Genomic DNA, 21,912 nt, shown 5'->3' with positions numbered 1-21,912 from the left:
GGTGGCTGACGGTGAGAGAGGGAGTTCAACAAATTTGTAAACTTGATTTCAAAGATTTGCAATGTTAGGGGGCTGATGGGTGATACTTTTTCCTGAAAGTGATTGGCCTTTCAAACTTAGTGAAATTTACCTGCAGGGTCCACTCTTTTTTTCTGGTTCCTCTGAGACCAGACCAGTCGCTTTAGTTATCAAACACAAATATACACAAAATACTCCAATTCCGTTTCTCTATTTTTTCTTCAACAGCAGTGCCCTACACAGGACTACCTTGCTCGGTTTGGGATTGGGACGAAGTTGTTCAGAAACAGGAGAAGAAGAAGGAGGAAGGAAGGCCTCAAGGCGGGACTACTTCAACAGCTAGAAGGAGAAATGTATTGACTTCAAAGAGAAACAATGACAATGGCGAAGACCTTGAGGCCTTGCACTCAGTCAGTTCTGTGGACTGAATAGAGGTGCTTTGATTTGGGAAATGCTGCTGAGTGTGTGTTTGTCGCATTGCTGACTCAAACGTGAAACTCCTCTTTATGTTCTTGCTCTTTCTCTTCTTGGTATGCTCTTAACACCTCATGCAGCTTACCCTACTATTGTTTGTCCTTCTCCTTTATTCTCTAATACAGTCACTGTTTTTCAATATGCAGGCCCTCTTCTAGCAATACCCTGCATGAACAAAACTTGGTGAAACCTCAACACTCCAGCTTACCTATCGGACTGGTTCAGCCATTCACCCAAGAGTGACAGACATTCCAAGAAGAATAGAGATGTACCGCCCAGTTGGCAATACAGTATCATTTTCCTTTTAACAATGTGTCATACTTATCCCTTTATCGTTTACTTCCACAGCAGATTGATGATGGTGTGCTGCTCAGGGCCCGATGATTATTATTGCTGTGGTTTCTTTGGTGTACTGTTTGCCTTTGTCACACTTTTCCCCAAATCCCTTTTCCCATCCATTCATCGAGCCTTTAACGCTCTTCCGCCGGGCTGTGTGATTTATTGAGGTGTGACTTAAGTTAACACCATAAATGGATAACCAATTTGCTGGGGTGGATGTGGTGAAAGCGACATCAACTCACTGCATAACATTTTATTACCTGAGCAATACTCCACACCGGTTCGATCAACATCATCAGTAAGGCCTTGTGTTGTATGTTGTGTAAACGCTTAACCTTGTCTAATCACTCCTGACTCTGAGCCCATTTCTCCTGACTCGAGGATTTCATTTCCTAGGTTTAGCTTTTAAAGACTAGCTCTTCATTGTTCAGAAGAAAATGGTATTGCTAGTTTTTATTATCATATCAGCTCTTGTTTGTTGTGTGTCAAATACTGTAATTGTAATAGTCTGGTCTCAGTCTTCCAAAAGTTATAATATATGACCCACTAACTCTCTGTGTTCTTCCAATCTAGTTGACAGTGATGTATAACTCTTTGATTAATCCTGCAGTTTGAGTTCGCATAGGTGGGAGTGGCACCTTGTATCTTACCTGTTAGCGTGCTAGCCTGCTTCCACTACTACCACCCCCTGAAGATGCCACCTTGGGAAACACCCTGCAGTAAGAAGACTGAGGTGTTAGCCCTTGCTTCATCTATTCAGTAAGAGAAGAACTATGAATTGAAGTGAACTTGTTTAGTTAGTAATTAACTTCTACTGAAGAAGATGTTGTTTGTGTGTATCTAGGTTTTTGTAGGCAAATGGGCAATGGCAATCATTACCTAGTGGTCAATATAGTAACAGAGGGCAGTAGAGCAAGGGTATAACTTAATGGCATACACTTGTTTTAGCAGATATAAAAAACAGGCTACACTAAAAGACAGCAGTACAAACTAAAACACCAAAATACACATTTGAAGCATAAATCAAGTAAAATAAATGTTCCCCTTTTATTTTAAAAAAATAGAACACCCACCCTTTCCACCCACGACAGGGTCACCCCTCTCCCCAAACAAATGGCCCTCCCCAAAAGTCCACAACAAAAGTCCACAGTGAAAATATAAAGTCCAGAACTCAGTACCAACTCCCTTCCCACCCTCTCCACCCACAAGTCGCTCCCACCAAAACAAAAAATTAAAAAAGGGACCAGAAGAGGGCACTGTTGATTTGGGTGTGATGCTGGTCTAGGCTCCCCTCGATCCTCTCCAGCTGGCTCTCTACCCGCCTCTCCAGGCGGTTAAACCACTGCAAAATGGGCTGCAGCAATGTCCTCTGTGTGTCAGCACGGGATGGGGTGGCAGCAGTTCCTGACAGCTGACAGCAGCTCTGTCAATGGAATGGCTGGGAGTCTGGAGGCTGTAGCTGGCTTGCTGAACTGGGTCAAAGGCAGCTTGAATTGCCACCCCTTCATCCTCCAGGATCACCAGCTGCCGGTATTCGGCCCAGATGATCTAAAGCCTCTGTTGCCAGAGACAGGCCACTATCTCCTGCCTGGTGGGTGGTGCTGGCGGACCAGCAGGAGTAGTTATATTGAAAAAACTAAACAAAAAGAAAAAGGCAAATTGTAAATAATGCTCTGTACAAACACCTGTTTAATATTATGTAGTGGAAGGGGGCGTGGCCAACATGGCGACCGGAGCAGCAGGATAAACTGCAGCTCCGTGCCTGGCCCACATGAAAATCCTGTAAACAGCACCCGCCACCTTCTCTAAGGCGGGTGCCGCCCATTCCACTTACCGGGACCACTGCCCGAGTCGCTGACTCCTCTTGCGGAGCTAGGGTCGCCTAGGAGGCTGGGAAGGAGCGGCGGCCTACAGTGCTGGTGCCCGCGGCCGCAGCGGGTGAGTCGCCCTCTTGGGGCCTTGCCTCGGCTTCCCCCCCCCGGGCATCGGGGACTTGGAGCTGTGCCGGGGGGGCCGCGGTGCGTTGGGGGGCGCGGGAGTCTGAGAGGATCGGCGTTTCCGCGCCGCTAAGTAAGGACAGGGCGCGCCCGCACTGGTGCTGCCGTTACGGCATTAAACGTCGTCCGGGCGCCCGGCTCGGGCTTCGCGGCCGCGCCCGGACTCCTCGTTCTGCGGTGCGCCCTCCCCGATCAGCTACGGGTTGGGCGCCCCCATTAAAGGGCACCGGAGGCAACAACTACGGCCCCCCCCATGGCGCTGGAATGCGGAACTCGCACGGCGGCGGCACCGAAGCGCTGATGCAGCGGCAGCATAATGAATTAAGCCAGGAGGGCTGCTTGTGAGTGAGGAACAGCCAACGGGCTGGAGCTCACTTGGGAGCCTGCCAGGGGGTTCTCTGGTCGGGCCCAGGGTATTTGGGCCTGTTGCGGTGTGGTGGAACCACATTTCATTCGGCGACACCACTCGAGTCGCAATGTGAGAATGAGGGATCTCTCCCCATCGAGGCCAGCGTAAATAAAGGAACTACAGGGGAGACATTAACCCCGGATTATCCGGTTGAGTAGGCACACACTGTTGTCCCTGAACTTCATGACCTCGGGCATTCATGGTTTGCCTGCCATTGATCCACGGCAGTTATAGCACTCCGGGAAACTAAACCTGGGCGCCAACAGTCCTAATCGGAGAGGGAACTCCTCGCACTCTAGACGCTCCTCCATTCTAAGCAAAGGGCTCCGCAGATACGAGCGCAGGAAGGAAAGTGAAATAGCGGCCACCTGACAGAACCGGTGCTATTTCTGGGCTGCGTGCTGCCGGACTACGTCGCACCTCACCAAACCGCTGCCATCACCAAGGGCACTATCACTGTTCGCATATTGGGATTCAGCGGAGTACTAAATTCTGGACCGCCCCTCCTGAAGAGGGACAACACGCACGACAAGGGGCCCAACTGAGTCCTGCCATGGCCAGGAGCGGCGGCTGCCGCGTAGGGAGAATCGGATAGGTACCAGTCTGGGTCTACAAGCTCAAAGACGGAGCAAGGACTCAGAGAACTCATAATAGACACTAACACTAAAGCGATTATACACTACACCCATCTGAACTGCTGACAAAGAGCACTAGGAGACGCGCTCAGGGAAGTCTGAAAACAGTGGCGGTAACTTTCGTCAAATAGCTATTCCTGGAGTAACGTACTGGCGCGGGCCAACAAGCAAACCATGGTCAAACCAAAACACCCCAAAACGGGGGCCACCGTAGAGGGAGACCCTCCCCAGCCGACCGGCCAAGCAGATACGCATTCGTTCACACAGCAACAGCTGCACGAAACATTACGCACACACTCCCTTCAATTTGATAAAATTATGCAAGCTATAATGGACACTAAATCCTCGCTCGAAGGGAAAATTGATGCCGCAGTACAGGAAGTCTCATTGCTGCGGGCCGACCACCGCAAAATAACCGGAAGGGTTCAAGACACTGAAACGACACTGAAAATCATCCAGCCAGAGGTAGCAGAAATGAGAATTATAATGCAAAAAATGGAGCTAGACATAACTCTACTCCAACGTAGAGCAGAGGAAGCTGAAGGACGCTCAAGACGAAACAACATCAGATTCCTCGGAATTCCAGAGAGAAGCGAGCAACCTAAGGCAGAAGAGTTCCTAGAGTCCTGGTTGAAGAACACACTGAAAGAGCAATACCCCAACACGTCACCAGTGATCGAAAGGGCACACAGAATACCGGGCAGACCACCAAAGCCCGGAGCTCCACCCCGACCTCTAATAGGTGGCTTCCTAAACTATAGGGACAGAGACTTAGTCCTTCAGCATTTCAGAACGACTGACCAGATTATGCTCGAGAACAGCAGAATAACTGCCTACCCCGATTACACAATGGAGGTACAGAGCAGAAGAATAGCGTATAGCAAGATTAAGCAGCTGCTGCGTGAAAAAGGTATTACCTATTCCCTCATGTTCCCAGCACGACTACGAATCGTCATGGACGAGAAAACCCTAATGTTCCCAACCCCAGAGGATGCATGGACTTGGATCCATGCCAAAGGATTGGCCGATCCGACCAAGGAAGATGCTGTAGCTGAAGAATGGACTATAGCTAACTCCAGGAAGAAAAAAAGAAAAAAAAACCAAACATCCTCCTGCCCCACAAAAGCGCAAATGGCGCTGGATCGAGCGCAAATAATAAAAGACACAAACTCATTCGCCCGTGGGATGCTGGATGCCAGGAGCGAAACGGATACTAATGACTCCGCCTCACATGGGGGAGACACAAGTCCATCCCCCTCTCCATTGTTAGTGGGCCCAGATCTCACACCGCGATCGTCGGATGAGCTTTAAAAACGAAGAGCTGGCATCCGCAGACCCCCCTCGACGACGGCGGCAATCAAGATGCGACATGCTGCCGGCACTGGGCCGCTGCCCCTGAGCTTCACAAAGTAGGATTGCCGTGGCATGATGGTATAAGACTGATCCACTGATAGCTGCACAGGACGAATGGTACTGAAGTAACAGGAAGCATCCTGTAGGTGGGCCATCCAAGGGATCGACGCCAGGAATCCACGTCCCCACATACCTAAACGGTATCCGAATGGAACTGACTCTTATGGAATCCACTTTAGGCACCGGTTGTGCCACGTTATTTAGCGGACACACACAGTCTGCAATATCCTTTTTGTTGTTATACCTATCTCTCTTCCTTCTATCTTTAGGCCACTATGGGCTTACTCTTTACTCTTCGGAGCCTTTGGGTTGGGGCTGGGGGGCTGTCGGCCGGGACGGGGGTGGGTGGGGCGGAGGGGGGCTCGGGGGCGAACGTATCCGGTGCGGTTTCGGTAATCCCCCTCGTCTCAATACAACAAAATGAATAAGGAACCCATTTATAATATCATAACCTGGAATGTGAAGGGCAAATAAACGCCACAGAATACACGCGTTTCTAAAACGACATCACATACATATAGCAATACTACAGGAAACGCACAGTACACCCACAGAGGCGGCTCGGTTAGAAAAGTGCTGGGAGGGCTCAATATACAGTGCTGGCGATTCTTCCTTTGCTAGAGGGGTACTGATCTGGATAGCGCCAGGTGTCCCTTACATAGTACAACACAGTACAAAAGACAAGGAGGGCAGATTTATACAATTAAGGGGACTGTTGGATGGAGAGGAACTCGTGATAAATGGGCTGTACGTACCGAACATTAAACAAGGCGAATTTCTACAAACTAAGGCCTCCCAATTAACCCACGACCTAACTTCACCATGCATATGGGGTGGGGACATGAACTGTGTTCCAAACATAGTTGAAGACAGATCACACCCCCCGCTTGTGGCCGCCCCAACAATGAAAAATGCCCAAATACTGGGCGCATGGATGAAAGAGCGGTGTTTGATTGACATATGGCGGCCCTTGCACCCACACGAAAAGGGGTATTCCTATTACTCCCCTGTACACCTATTACATACCCGTATAGACCTCATCCTAACTTCACAGAATCTAACACATAAAATTACGAGAGCGGAATACTCCGCCAAGGTAATATCAGATCACTGCCCACTCATAGTACAAATAAGATGGGGCAGACCTCGCTCTTGTATTCCTACCTGGCGATTGCAAACACCCCTATTACAGGATCCCCCTTTCAGGAAGGACATTGCCACACTCATTTCAACATATTTCACAGCGAATGAAGGGACGGCCAGCTCAAGGGCCATCGAATGGGATGCACATAAGACAGTCATAAGAGGGGTATGCATATCAACCACAGTGGGAGTGCGGCAAACACTAACACGCGAACTCCAAGCATTAGAACAAAAAATACAGTTAGCCAAAGGTGAACACGCTACAGGCTCTATAACAACAAACGCCCTCACTAATATGCGATCCAAGTGGACCGAGGCGGACATCCGCCTTAGACACTTTGATTATCGACATTACATGGCCCGCACACACGCGGAGGGTGACAGATCCGGTAAATTATTAGCGTGGCTTATAAAAAATTAACGCCGGAACTCCCCCATAGGTGCTATCCGACTGGAGTCGGGTCGGATAGTTAATACACTGGCAGAGATAAATACTGCTTTCCAAGAATATTACGGCTCGCTGTATCGGGCTCGGCCACCGCCCACCAATGCTCAATTAAACAGCTTCTTTGGTGGTGTCACCCTGACCCACCTGACAGCTACTCAAAATAGAGAACTAGACAGCCCAATACAGATAGCTGAAATCCAACGAGCATTGCTACAACTGACAAACGGCAAAGCACCGGGCAGTGATGGTATACCCATAGAATACTATAGCACGTTTCAACCGCAGATTTTAGCACCATACCTGGCAATGCTGAAGGAAGCCCTGGAACTAGGCATACTTCCTGATACATGTCGTGAAGTATTAATAGCAGTGTTACCGAAGGCGGGCCGCGACCCTCTGGATGTCCGGTCGTACAGACCATTATCATTACTGAACACAGACTGCAAATTACTCGGCAAAATACTGGCCAATCGCTTGCTCCCATACATGGCGGAGTTAGTACATCAAGACCAAGCAGGTTTCATACCCGGTCGCAACACATACAGCAACATCAGGAATTTAATACGTCTAATGAGTAATTCCCCGGTGGAAGATGAGTTGCAGGTTGTAGTCTCATTGGACATAGAAAAGGCGTTTGACACGCTGGGCTGGCCTTTTTTAATAGAGACACTCAAACGGATGGGCTTCGGGCAAACATATATTAGATGGGTGAGAACATTATATACTGACCCCAAGGCTAGGGTTAAGACAGGCGATACGATTTCCGAGAAATTTAGCATTGGTAGAGGCAATAGACAGGGATGTCCGCTGTCTCCATTGTTATTTGCATTAGCGATTGAACCTTTGGCCGCCCGCCTTCGCATGATGGCCCCCGCCTGGGGTGTCACGGATGGCCAGACACATCAGATAGTATCCTTATATGCAGATGATGCGCTGATCTTCCTACGGGATCACACCGCAGCCCTACCGGGACTGTTGGATCTCCTAGAGGAATTTAGCTCAGTGGCCGGGTTAACAGTAAACTGGTCAAAATCCTGCATATTTCCTATGCGTCCAGTTCCCGAGGCGATGAGCACACCGGCGGGTTTGGGTGGCTTGAAATGGTGCCACACAACATTTAAATATCTTGGTGTAAATATATACCACGATAGTCAAGATCTTAGAGACGGCAACCTTGGCCACGTGATCAGATCAACGAGGGGCTCCCTACCCTTCTGGTGCTCACTCCCACTTTCCCCTATGGGCAGAGTGGCTATAGCAAAGATGATAGTTCTGCCCCGCCTACTTTATTATTTTATGTCATTGCCCTTGGTACTCCCGAGCTCATTCTTTAGACTATTGAATAGTTTATTAACGGATTTAATTTGGGGAAATGGCCGAAGACGCATTGCTTTGACAAGAGTGTTTCAACCGCTCCGGGTGGGGGGAATGGGCGCCCCCAAATTTGAAGCGTACTACGCAGCTGCCCAGATACATTGGATATCCACATGGGGCGGTAACCCACCTGGGGCTGAATCTCAGAAGGTGCTGTTAGAGCTCGGCGGTACAGAAATAATACAATACCTCATGAATCAAACTGACCCAGCGCACACTGGCAATGTGCTGCTGCGCACGGCACACTGGGCCTGGGGCCGATATGCGATGCAAAACACAAAAGGTCAGCAGTACTCACCGAGGATACCACTGTTGGCTCTCCCGAAATTAGAAAAAATAGCAGCCAAAGTGGGCCTAAATGCGTGGGGCAGCAGGGGCATACACACACTGGGAGATATTTTCCAGGACAGACAAATCCTAACCTATGAGGCACTAGCCGACAGGCACGCGCTGGGTGGGGGAGAATTCATAGCCTACGGGGCAGTTCGGCAGGTAATGCGTGAATATTGGAGAAATGGCAACTCCGAACCAGATGTCTCTCCTCTGCTACACGAGCTGTTGGAGTGTACAAACGCCACATCAAAAATATCGAATATATACAATATCCTGACAACCCAGACGGAACACAAACAGGAACAAGCAAAAAAATAAGTGGGACCATGTACTACCGGAACCACTGTCCCTAACTGCATGGGAGCAGGCGTTGAGAATGATACAAGAGGTCTCTCGTAATCCCCGCTTTCGGTATACACAGCTTAATTATTTACATCAGACTTACCTGTCTCCGCACCGCTTAACACGCATGTTCCCCCGTTCACCGCAAACATGCCCCAGATGCGGCACAGAAGAGGCCACTTTCTATCACATGACATGGGAATGCCTCCCAATTAGGAATACATGGATAGAGATAATAACGTTGCTAGCTGAATGGACAAATACCTCACTAACTCCCACTCCTGAGGTGTGCCTGTTAGGTATAACACCCCACCCCAAGAAACGCAAACGCTCATATAAATGCATAGCCCTAGCGTTGGTGCTGTATAGACGCCTCATTGCCATGAAATGGAAGGCCCCTAGCGCCCCAGGCATTACTCAGTGGCAAGAAGAGGTAACACGTTGGACCAAAGCAGAAATACAGACATTACAGAATTTACTGGATAAGGGTATACTAGTTAAAGGCCTAGAGGTATGGAAATCATTTTTGTTAGCCGTAGAAAACAAAAACGATGAACGCCCTCCCTAAACAGACGTGAACGAGATAATCGACAACATTAATGACCATAACAAATAGTATCACACCGCTCGGAAGAGGGGCATAGGGGAGGGGAGAGGAGGGAAAAAAAAAAATATATAAACTCAGGTGCTCTTGGTGTATGCCCTTAGGTGCCACGTGGGAGTCCCGTGGTGCGCCGGAGGACATGGGTGCCGGGTGAACTTGAAACTTGCTGATCCCTCCAGTTGTGGCCGGCTGCCCATGCGCGGTAATACATGGCTAATGGTGGGCTGGTCCCCTGTTGGCCTGGGACAACAAGGCTGGGCGCTGGGGCGGCACTATTGAAGGGATGTACGCGCAACTGTTGCGCACGGCTCATGGATGGCGGCTATAGCCTCTCCGGCGAATTGCTCTCCCCCTCTCTTCTTGGGGTTTCCCCCTCCCCTTGCTGATCCCCCTCCCCCCTCGGTGTGGGTCCTCCGGTGCCGCCTTAGCTCCTATCTAACTCTCTTTCTCTACATCTTTAGTTTCCTAAATAACCTTGCACCTGTAGAATGTACCCCATGCGTGGGAGAATGGCTTTTAGGCCTTAATCGGGCTACAGTGCACTCGCACTGGATGCGCAAACGTGCACTCGTAAAATCACAATATAATGTATGAAGGAACAATATGTAACCTCATGTATCTCAGTTAAATGTTGCCACTTGGCTGATAAAACAATAAAAATAAATTTAAAAAAAATATATATATATTATGTAGTGGATGGCACAATAGCAGTACTTTGCTAACCTCTAGGACCTGATTATGATAGGAGAGTCACAGGGAAAAGTTTATGGTTTGCCAACACATGCTTCACATAAAAAGTGCTGAATGTCTGGCCGAAAAGAATTAAGGCAGAATAACACCAGATTTTTAAAAAATGATTTGATTTTTTCTTTAAATGATTAGTAACTAAACAGACACATTCAGTGAAAAGCTAAAAATAAATTACCTCTCAGTTATGAGTAAGGAGTTATGCACTATGGAGGACAAGCTGATGTGCTGCTAAATTAATTAAAACAAAAGCACAAAGAACAGATAATGGATGGAATGCGGGACAAATCAAACATTCACCCCCAGCCACAGATCTGGGTTTAATCCATCAGTTGTTTTACTCACTATGCCACCTCAGTTTGGACCTAACCATATACAAATCAGTCTTCAACTGGCTCCCCAAGGGAACAGTAGAGCCCAAACTGCCAGGTCAGGTCCACCCTGGACTGGAAACAAGCATCCTGGGACCAGTTTTGGGGTATCACCCCTATCAGCTTGAATCCAGTGGCACAGTGAGCACAGGACCCGTGTCTGGGCATACCCTTCCCATTTAGGGTGACAAAAGCGAAAAGAACAGATGGTGGACGGAATGTGGAACAAATCAAACATTCACCCCCAATCACAAAGATCCAAGTATAATCCATCGTTCTTTTGCCCACCACCCCAATTTGGACCCAGCCATATGTAAATCAGTCTTGACCCTGCTTCCCATAGGAACAGTCCAGCTCGAACTGCCAAGCCAAGTCCTCCCTGGACTAGAAAAAAGCATCCTGGAACCAGTTTTGGGTGAATATTATTTATAATACTAGCTTACTTGGGCCTGCAATCTTCACAGTAGACAGTAGAGTACCAAAAATATGTTCTTAGTTTTACAGTACGACAAGATAAATAGGGGAGAGGGAAAGATTACTAACAAAGCAGAAGAAATCTACAGACTAGTACACTCCAGAAAAAGTCAGCTACCAAAATTAAAACATGAAAAAAGGAACAAAAAGAATGCAGGGATAACATTTATAAAAAAAAATTGGATAGGGGAGTTGGAAAAAAAGGAGACAGTATACAAACATAAACAATGCAAAATTAAAAGCCCAATATAGTGGGCAGAGGTAAAGGTTAGGTGAAATAATTATAATAAATAATAGGACTTAATGGGATGAGCAGAGCCCTAAGCATTGGCAGTAATGGAGGGCGTCTCCGCCCCAGCTCTTGCCGACCCACCTCTGTGCTGCACCTCTTCTTGCCTTTGGGTGCTGATGTAAGGAATAAAGAAGATAAAAAAAATAGATTAGTGGTACAGTTAATCTCCCAAACGTATTATAAGAGGCAAATGCAGTAACATTGTAGTTATCTAAATGAGATCGCCTATGATCCTAGTATTGAATATCTTTGAGTTGGTTATACTTCTAAAATCTCTATTCCAAATTTCCTTAACAATGACTACATTTGGGACTAATGCATTGCAGTGAATGATCTTTAATTCTATTCTCATTTCTCATCCTCCTTGGTGGACCAACTCAGTCTCCCTTTTTAGCAATGCATTGATGCATACTAGTTCTACACAGTGTGAAATTGCTTGGGTCTGTACGTGCTACATAAAGAAAGTCACAGAGATTACTAATTCACTATGGTGACAGGAGGACAGAGGAGTCGGCATTGCAATGGCTTCTTAAATAATCAACCAAAGCGAGCGTTGATGAGTACGATGAGGTAGTGCCCAGCCCCTGCTTAGCTCAAACCAGATCACAGAATAATATTTTTAACTTAAACTAAACAAAACTTACCTCTGAGTGTAAGCAGCATGCTATTCAGAAAAAAGGGGTAGCATTGTAGAACACAAACACAACAAATAATATAGTTAATACTCACTAAGCCCCAGAATCTTGACACCTAGTACGTCGAGCAGGTCCTGCTCCCGGTCGAGGATATCCGCCCAGCGGTGTGCCAGCTGCTGGGTGGTGCACTGCCTCTGGATAGTGCACTGCACACACCTGCGCACCCTCCTCTAACAACTGCTGCCAGCATGGAGGGGAGATGGTGCTGCACGTAAAAATACAGGTTTGCTGCCTCCACCTTACAAAAAATAGCAGAGGGCTGCACAACTTGGTGGCGCCACTGTCTGCAGGGTAGGCGGCTGCTGCAGCCTGTTCGGGAAGGCCTGGCTCTACCACAACCCTGTTCACTGCTCTGCTCTACCATGGCGCTGGGTGGAGTGAAGAAAAGATACAGGAGAAGGAAGGAAGAAATAAATAAGGAAGTAAAGGGAAAAATAAACAAAAATACAAAAAGTCAAAAAAAATGAAAAAACAAGAATACACCGACACAAAAACACACTGTAATACATTAAATAAAAATGAGGGGTAGATTAATTAGGAGGCCAGAGGGCTGAAAAAAATAAGAAAGGGATTAAAAAAAATAAAAAAAACAGGGCCAGCACAACCAGCAGAGTAAGAAAACAAGATGGTCATGCACACAGTGCAGTTCAAGAGCAATTTTGAACACAAGGACGTACTCCGTGTTGCGTTTGACATAAAACTCAACGTGAACCCTGCCCATCCACTGAACTGCACATGGCGCGGCAGAGTGTTTTAACTACTCTGCTGAGTTCCACATAGTTCGACTCCGCAAACACCACCCAGGACTACTACAATCTATATCTTGGCAGCACTTTTTTTTTCCTAAACATGTTTATAGCTTTTTTATAAGCCTATCTTATACTGTGTGTAATGCAAATATAAAATAATGACTTACATATTCAAAGCGCTTTCCATCTCAGACTGGGACCTCGTAGCACTAAACATGCACAACTCTCCACTCCACCAACCAGGATTCAATTCTGTGGCTCTCTGGTTGCACACACAGACATCTGCAGTGCATTAACGAATAGAGATTTCATAATTTCCAGTAGTGCATTTCCCACTGATTAATTTAACAAACATTTATGTGTGTTATTTTATATATAGCTACCTGAAGGTGAAAGACCGAAAAAGGTTTACAGCATATTTTGTTTTTTAGCCACACTTTTGTCTCCCTGGATTTTCACTTAACCCACCCCCAGTGCATTCAACATCACAGTTCCCATACTTTTTCTAATGCACTTCGACCGACCACTGGTCTGAAGTGAACGTCACTGGCAGCTTTCCTCTGCTGAAGCAAGCTTGTGAAATTACCTGTAATTTCGGGAAGAATGAGTGAAAATTATCAGGGCCATATGTAAATATATCTGAAACGGCCACTGATAATAGCTTTACCTGCTCAGTCTTTTCCTTCATATTTACCAACAGCGAAAATAATCTGTGTTTAAAGTTTCTCTAAAGCAGTATACATGTGTCAAATTGGATAGAAATGAATTCTACAAATTACTACCATGGCAACAATTATCGGACCTTGTGGAGTGGTAAATACTGCCATATTTTCCGGTTCTGACAGTTATAAACATAGCTATGTTACAACAACTCCAGAGTCCATGGATAATACTTTTCTGCTGTCAGTTATACAAACAGTAGTAACACCTGTAAAGGCACAGCTGTTAGTGGTAATACTACATCTTAAAATACCAACTGAGCAAAAGGAAGCACATCACCATGGAAACTGCTTTTGCATACTTACTGGCTCTAGAAGCTATAACTCTTCAGTCATATTAAGTTAGAGAGAAACACCCACGCGCAGTTCCAAGGAGGAGAAGGGTAAGGAGAATGACGCTACACTATTACAACCAATGAACATGACTGCTGAGTACATCATGTGGAAATTACACATTAGCTTGGATGCTTTAAACTAAAACGCGTACCTCATAGAGGACAACATAATAAACAGCACCTTGAAAAGGCCTGCAATGTCATCTTTGCTGAAGGCCTTGACTTTCCTGCATTTCTGTGTGTGAGAAATTGGATTACGGGTTCAGAAAGGGTGAAACCCTACTCAAACAACAACCACAATCCTTGTCCGGGTGCAGCACAAGACAACCCTAAATTTAACTATGCTCAACCCTCTGGTAGCATGGTACAGAGCAGTCAGGCTTCACTTAGAGGTAATGTGTAAAGACTGTGTGCGTCACTTCACATTGATAAAGTGAAAAAAACACACAAAAACTATCCTACACCAAGTTTGAAAAATAGACAATTCCTTGATAACTAAGACAGGACAAAAATCCCATCAGTAGAACCACAGATATAAATTTTTTAAGATGTTAGTGAAAACAGCACCAAAAACTACCAACTGTGGATATCTGGTCGCACCGGACTGAGGCAAACTCATATGCTCAGGCTGACCGTGAAGGAGTGTGGGCTGCCTACAGGGACCCAGTTAGGCCAGTTAAAAAGAGTACCTTCAAATCCTGGCTTGTGGAGCATAGCAAGGATCCGCATCGAAGATGCATCACACAGTCAAAGCTATGTACCTGTTCAGAGATGCGGTGATGCTGTGATGTGAGGTCCTGCGTCGTCATCGAGGATCCCGTCGAAGAGGGCTTGCAATGCAAATTTTGGCATTGAGGATGCATTGTGCAGTCAGGCGAGGTATCAGTTCTCAGAAGCTGCGAGGCTGCAATGCGAAGGCCGGCATTCTCATCAAGCCTGCCATTGACGAATTATGTGAGGGCCTGCACTGAGTATGCATCACACAGAGGCAGATCTGCACATGTAGCAGGCTGTGGCAGCAATGTGGGTCTTTGTGATGAATCCAATCCACGCAGCAGCAGCAATACATCAGTTCTGCTCGGGTTGTGTTGCGCAGCAGAGGAGATTCATTGGCTCAGCTGGATCAAAGAGGCTGGCAGAGCACCTTAGGCCCACTTCCAACTGTCCAGGAGTGGGTTGGCACCACATGGCAGGGTAGACTCACAGTTAGTACAGTAAAGGCGCGTGGTTCAAGTTTGTTGGAGCCTTCTGTCCCTGAGGCTCAGTCAAGAGGCCAGCCAACTAGCTCTTGGAGTCACTTTGGGCCCTGGGCTGGGATTCACAGTAGCTGGTCTAGTCCTCCTCACCCAGGCAAGAGGGCAGGAGGCAGCAGGTCAGCACAGGAGGGCCACAGCTCTTCAGAGCAGCAGCCCAGAGAGTGGCAGTCCTTTAAGCAGCACAACAATCTTTCTTCCTGGCAGGGTATCCACAGGTCCAGAAGTGTACTGAAGAGTTGGTGTCTGAGGTCCAGTATTTATACCCAGTTGCGTCTTTGAAGTAGGAAGAAGCTTACAGAGGTTTCCACCCCTCTGTGGTGTCAGGCATCCCTTTCCTCCAGGTCCTGGCCACAGCTTGTCTGTGGTCACAGGAGCCTAGTGACAAGCCCTTTGTGAGAGTGCTCAGGCAGAGCCTTTGTGATTTGCAAGTGTGGTAAAAGACAGCTCCTCCCCATTGTTAATTCAGAGTGGCCCATCTGGCCAGTACCTTTCCTCCCTATTGTTTTTCATTGTCTGGGAGCAATATACAAAGACCAATTGCCAGCTACACCTAGTCATGTGACTCAGGATCGGGCTGCAGGCACCAAATTGTTGGGACAAGCAAATGCTAACTTTCTAAAAGTAGCATTTTCAGAACTGTCATTAAGAATCTGAATTTACCATTAAAGAGGACCTTTAACTACAATTCTTACAATTGCTAACTGGTCCCAATTGGGAGTTTCAGCTTATTAAATGTAATAAGGTAACTCCAGTGTTATCCTATGGGAAAGGAAAGCCTTGCAGAAGTGAAAAATGAATGTAAGAGTTTTTCACCACCAGAACATGTAAACCTCAAAAGTATATATCCAAATGTTTTAATGTACTGCATCCTGCCATCTGGGCTGTCCATAGCCTGCCCTAGGGGTGACTTATATGCATTAAAAATGAAGGTTTGGACCTGGGAAATAGTTTCTTTTGCCAGGTTGCACTGACAGTTTTAGACTGCACACACAGGCTTCAGTGGCAGGCCTAAGGCATGTTTAAAGTGCTACATATGTTGGAGGCACAGTCAGTGTTGCAGGCCCACTAGTAGTTACAGCCCCTGTGTACATATAGTACCATTTCACTAGAGACTCACAAGTAAATTAAATATGCCAGTTTGGTATGAACCAATTTTGCCATGTTTTAAGGAGAAAGCACAGGCACTTTAGCATTGATGAGCAATGCTAAAGTTTGCAGAGTCCTAAAAGCCAACAAAAACAATTTCAGGAAGCAAGAGGGTGAAGGCAAATGTCTGGTGATGACCCTGTGGAAAGACCCAAGTCCAACACTGTGCCACCAGTTTTTCCTAAAAAAACTGTATCTTTGGTACATGGCATTTTTACAACCACGATTCCCAAACATCCTGAGTCAAAATCATAGATGCCTTTTGAGACAAGTGAACAGCCACACTTATTTATCAAAACACCACAATCCTGTAACTGTTGCACAGGCACAATTTTATAAAATTGCAAAATGTGATAGGTGCCATCTATTGCACATGACCACCTGGCACCACCAAATGCAAGAGAGTATGCCTTCAGCAACTGAAGAATGCAACATACTATGATTTATAGGTCACACATGTGTGCACAGTTTCCAAGATCTGCACATAGTCCCTGCATTCCATGAAACCAAGACATTCCAGATAACAAGAGGGGAGACTATGGACAGAGAACATGATTCCTGGGTGTGTTGTGGCCATGTAGATACACTAACACATAGATTTGTAGAATGAATATATATGCCTGATACACCAGTCAACTGAGAACTGATCACACTTAATTACACTAGTATTTATCCACACATGGAGCAATGCTGATACTTGTGTTACTGTATGTAAGTCCCCACCGTACTTACGCAGATGTGTTTCTCCTTACTTATCCCAAGTGACTGCATAAACTTCACAGATCTGGCTTCTAATCCCACTTTGAAAAATGCTCATGCAACGTAAACAGCATCACAATGATGCTCACAGATTGACATTGAACTGGACTGTGGGCCTATGGAGTGTTGAAGGCAATGTAAAAGGGGCCAGATTTATCAAGATTTGATGCAACGCAATGCAGCAAGAAAACTTGCTGCGCTGTGTCAAATGGAGTGTCAGTGATAGTCAATGGTCAAAGTAGACTGGGACCTAGGCGCTATTTCAGGCTGACTGTTAAGGAGCACAGATCACATACACCACTGAGGTTGACCTAATCAGAGGTTTTACCATGGGACATAGGGCCTCATTACGGGTGTGGCAGTCCGAGGACCGCTACACTGCGGTGACAGTCGGACCGCTGCACTCCAGGCGGTCCTACCGCCACATTACGATCCAGGTGGATGGACTCACCAGAAGACTGCCACCCCTGCCAGGAACATTGGGCCGGATGTATGAAACTTTTTTGCATTCGCAAATGGTGCGAATCGCAAAATTCGACCGTTTGCGAATGCAAAAACGTGGTCTGCGATGCATGAAAGGCATTCGCAGACCAAAAATAAGAAATCGCAAAAATTGCGATTTTTTGCGTTGCGACCTGTTTTTGCGAGTCGCATTTTGCGATTCGATATTTCCAGTAGGAAATTTTGAGGAGCAAAATGCGAAATGCAAAATCCAACTCGCAATTCGATGCATCAAAAAATCGTAAATTGCGATTTTTCGCAGAATGGCGTTTTACACATGCAAAATACCACGAAGTGAAACCAGGTGGTAACCAGGTGCAACCTATATAAAGAGGTCCAGAATGCCTCAGACTCTTTTCCACAATGGCTGCACTCTACGTAATGGCGAGGAGGATGAGGATCTTGGCAGGTTTGAGGAGAGGGAGGAGGAGACAGGAGCGCATTACACTTTTTGACCAGACAGAGGAGGAAATATTTGAGAGGTATAGGTTGAACTCAGCCATGATACTTGATCTGATAGCTGAGCTACAACCCATACTGCAGCGCAGAACACATAGGACTCATAGCATCCCCACCCATGTGCAGGTATTATGCTCCCTCCACCTACTTGCCTCAGAGAGCTATCAAGGGGTCAGAGCAGCAGCTGGAGGGGTCTCACAGAGTACCCTCTCTAGATTTTTCAATGCATTTATTAACGCCATGCTGAGCAGGATACACCAGTACATCAGATTCCCCCACACCCCACAGGAAATACAGCAGACAAAAATTGATTTTTACCAGATAGCACAGTTCCCCCATGTCCTAGGTGCCATAGATGGGACACATGTTGCAATCTGTCCACCATCAGCCACAGAGTATGTGTACCGCAACCGTAAATATAAAAATTCAATGAATATACAGGTGATATGCAATGCCTCTTATATCATAACTGATCTCGTGGCCAGGTACCCAAGGAGCACCCATGATTCATACATCTTTCGCCATAGCGGCATTCACACAAGACTGCTAGCTGAGGAGTTTGGTGAAGGATATCTACTAGGTATTGACACTCTGTACACTGGCACATTGATGGCGTGCTGATGTCAGATGGCTCAGTTACTCAATATACCCTCTGTCCCTTCCAGGAGACAGTGCCTACGCAGTGCGCACCTACATGATGATGCCCTACCTCAATCCTCAAACACCAGCAGAACAGAGATACAATGCAGCACACAGGGCGACCCGCAACGTGGTGGAGCACACCTTTGGCCTGCTGAAGAGTCGCTTCCGGTGCCTCCACAAAAGTGGAGGGGTACTACAGCACAGCCCAGAGACAACATGTAGAATAGTGGCTACTTGTGCAATCTTGCACAACATAGCTACCACCAGGGGCATACCTGTGGTAATATCTGAGCCAGACTCAGATGAGGATGATGATCCCATACCACCCCTACAGCCATCAGACAGGACCAGTGCAGCAGAGGGAAGGCAAAGGCGTGCTGACATCACACACAACCATTTCAGATGTAAGTATGTAAACACAAATCCACTAACAAATGTACCTGTAGTGAGTAAATTTATTACCTTAATGTCAGGTAATGTTAGTCCAACGAATACCAACAAAAGTGATTTAAAAAAAAAATAGCAGTTCACAGTAAAACACTATTCCTTCATAGTGTACTCATTACAGACACACATACAGTCCCCTGTGGCCACTACAGTCACTTCTTTCGGTCACGCACGCCACTCGAGTGCCCAGTTGCCTCACTGGCACCTCAATTGTCTGCCTCTGTGGCAGTGCTGTACCTGGCACTGCGCTGTCTGGTGTCCATTGCGGGCACAGCTAGGCTGCTGAGGCTGGATGTGTCCTCCGTGTCCCCCAGTCCAAGGACGCTAGGTGTGGCTGACCTGTTTCCCATGATATTGTCAATCACATTGGTGATTTGGACTAGTCCTTGAGCCACATCCCTGCTGCTTTGTGCTGCCTCAACCTGTGCAGCCACTGCACGATGTGAAAGTAGGGAGGTGGAATTAGCCAGCCGAGTCACAGAGCGACAAAATCCCCCAAACATGCTCATGAAGCATCGCTCCTGCCTGCGGTGGCTCACCCTGTCATAGTTCCCTCGCAGCAATAGTGCCCTGATTTATGATTATAACTCCAGTCCTAGGAAGATTGGGCAAAGGGCAGGAGTCCAAGGGACAGTTTCACTGTAATAACTCCAGGCCATGAACATTGGAGAAAGGGCAGGAGCCCAAGGAAGGGGTTACTTACTGTTTCAGATCCAAGCATAAAACATTTACAATCCCACCAAAAAACGTTGAACTACCACCCAAAGCCTTAAAATCACATAGATCCCTAAAAATAAATGGACACCAAACATTCTTTTTTTATTGTTCTCCACTCAAAATGAATACAAGAAAACACGGTGTAGTAATATGTCCAGTAAGGAAGTTTGGTAAGGCAATAAAGGCAGGATAAAATAACATATAATGTGGAACTGGTACTGCTGTGAGTGCCGCAGGCAATAAACAATTTTATACGATCAGTACCATAAATGATGTGACCATGCATGTCCCCATTCATCCAGGATATCGTGCACATCTTTTACAGGCCCTGCAATATCCCACGTGTGTTTGCCACCCTAATTCAGGGGGTCGCAGCATCGCCACTTCTTCCTCCACCATCCTCCCCTGGGGATCCAATTTAGGACAAGCCATTAATACTGCATCCCATTCGCACAATATGGGTATCCTATGTACCCTTTTATCCTCCTCTCTCCAAATCGCCTCCCTCTCGCAGTCTGCCCACGTAATCACTTCCTTCCAACACCTCTATAGACCTGGAAGCCCGCCGGTTTCCAGCTCACCATCAGCTGTCTGTGAGCTAGGATCAGTGCCAGATCCTTGAACCGATTGGTAACCTTGTGGGCAGCGCTGCCTTTGTGGAGACCCAGCAGACACAGCTGGGGGGAACTTCAAAAGATCTGTCCGTAGCACGTGGGTTAACCCGCAAAACCATGTCCCACTAGTGGGTGATCACGGGACAAGTCCACACCAGGTGGTAAAAGTCAGCATCCTCTGAGGCACAGTGGGGACATGCCTAGGATGTTCAGTGGAACTTAGCGTGTATTTGCTGTGCTGTAACATATGCTCTCTGCAAAAAATAAAACAGATTTATTATAAACAAGGCATTGCGCAGCACATTAGGGGTGTAAGTCAACTTCTTCCTCCAGGCCACTTCATCAAGAGAGGGACCTATGTCTGCCACTCATAACTAGTGTAGTGTCTGTTAAGTCTGCCCGAGCTGCCTTTAAAAAGGACCTATAAAGAAGAGTAACTGCCCGTGTCTTCTTCATTATGAGGAACACATAACAAAGGCATTCATGTTCTGGAGGTTCCATGGATCCCAAGCCCCACCAAGCATGCACTCTGCTGGTCAATGCCTCATGCAAGAGGAAGCCCCCAGCCAGAAGGTCATAGGTTTCATGTAGTTCCGGGAAGGGGGTGAGTCAGCCCCCCTTGTATAGGTCCCCTAGTATAGTAAATCCCACTTCAGTCCATGTGAGTAGGCCTACCCAGTTCCCCGGTGTGGGCCAGAATCTGCAGTCAGCAATAGGAGTTCTGAAGTGTAAGGAGCTTTACTGTGTGTCCTCTGCAGTGCCCTGGCCCAGACACACCTCGCCATTCTGACAAGTATGTTCTTGTTACGTACCATCGACAGGGGGTAGGCTTCAGCAAAATTTAGGTCAGAAGATCTCGGTGACCCAGAGTGTCCCACAGATGGGAGTGCCACCCATTGTAATTGCGCAGCCAGGTAGTAAAGCTCAAAATCCGGGGCTGCCATGTCCCCCTCGTCCATCGGAAGCCACTGCATCTGTAGGGTTACTCGGTGCCTGGATTAGCCCCATTTAGTGTCAGTGAAACACCATCCAGTTCCTAAAAGAACCTCCTGGGGAGCTCCACCAGGAGCACCACTAATAAATAAAGGAAGAGCTGCAGTACCACCATTTTTGAGAAAACTATTTTCCCACTCACCAATAAGGGGAGAGTATTCCAAGAGGTGACCGAGCATCGCAGTGCAGTCAGAGCCTTAGCATAATTCCCCTCGAATAGCAGTGATGCAGTTCTATAGATCGCCACACCCAGGTATTTAATTATAGCCTGCTCCAAATTCGGTCCTCGAGGTCGGGGTATAGTGGGTAAGCACAAGATTTATGCAAGTTGAAAGAAAGGCATGATATTTCCCCCTCCAGATCGGATTCCTCCCCGTGCATTTACAAGAGCATATCATCTGCATACAAAGATATTTATAAATTGTCCATCGCAATCTGCAACCCCCTATAATGCCTCCCCTGTACTG

This window comes from Pleurodeles waltl, chromosome 1_2, assembly GCF_031143425.1.
Source record: "Pleurodeles waltl isolate 20211129_DDA chromosome 1_2, aPleWal1.hap1.20221129, whole genome shotgun sequence".
Lineage (NCBI taxonomy): Eukaryota > Metazoa > Chordata > Amphibia > Caudata > Salamandridae > Pleurodeles > Pleurodeles waltl.
Note: the sequence above shows the minus strand (reverse complement) of the source record.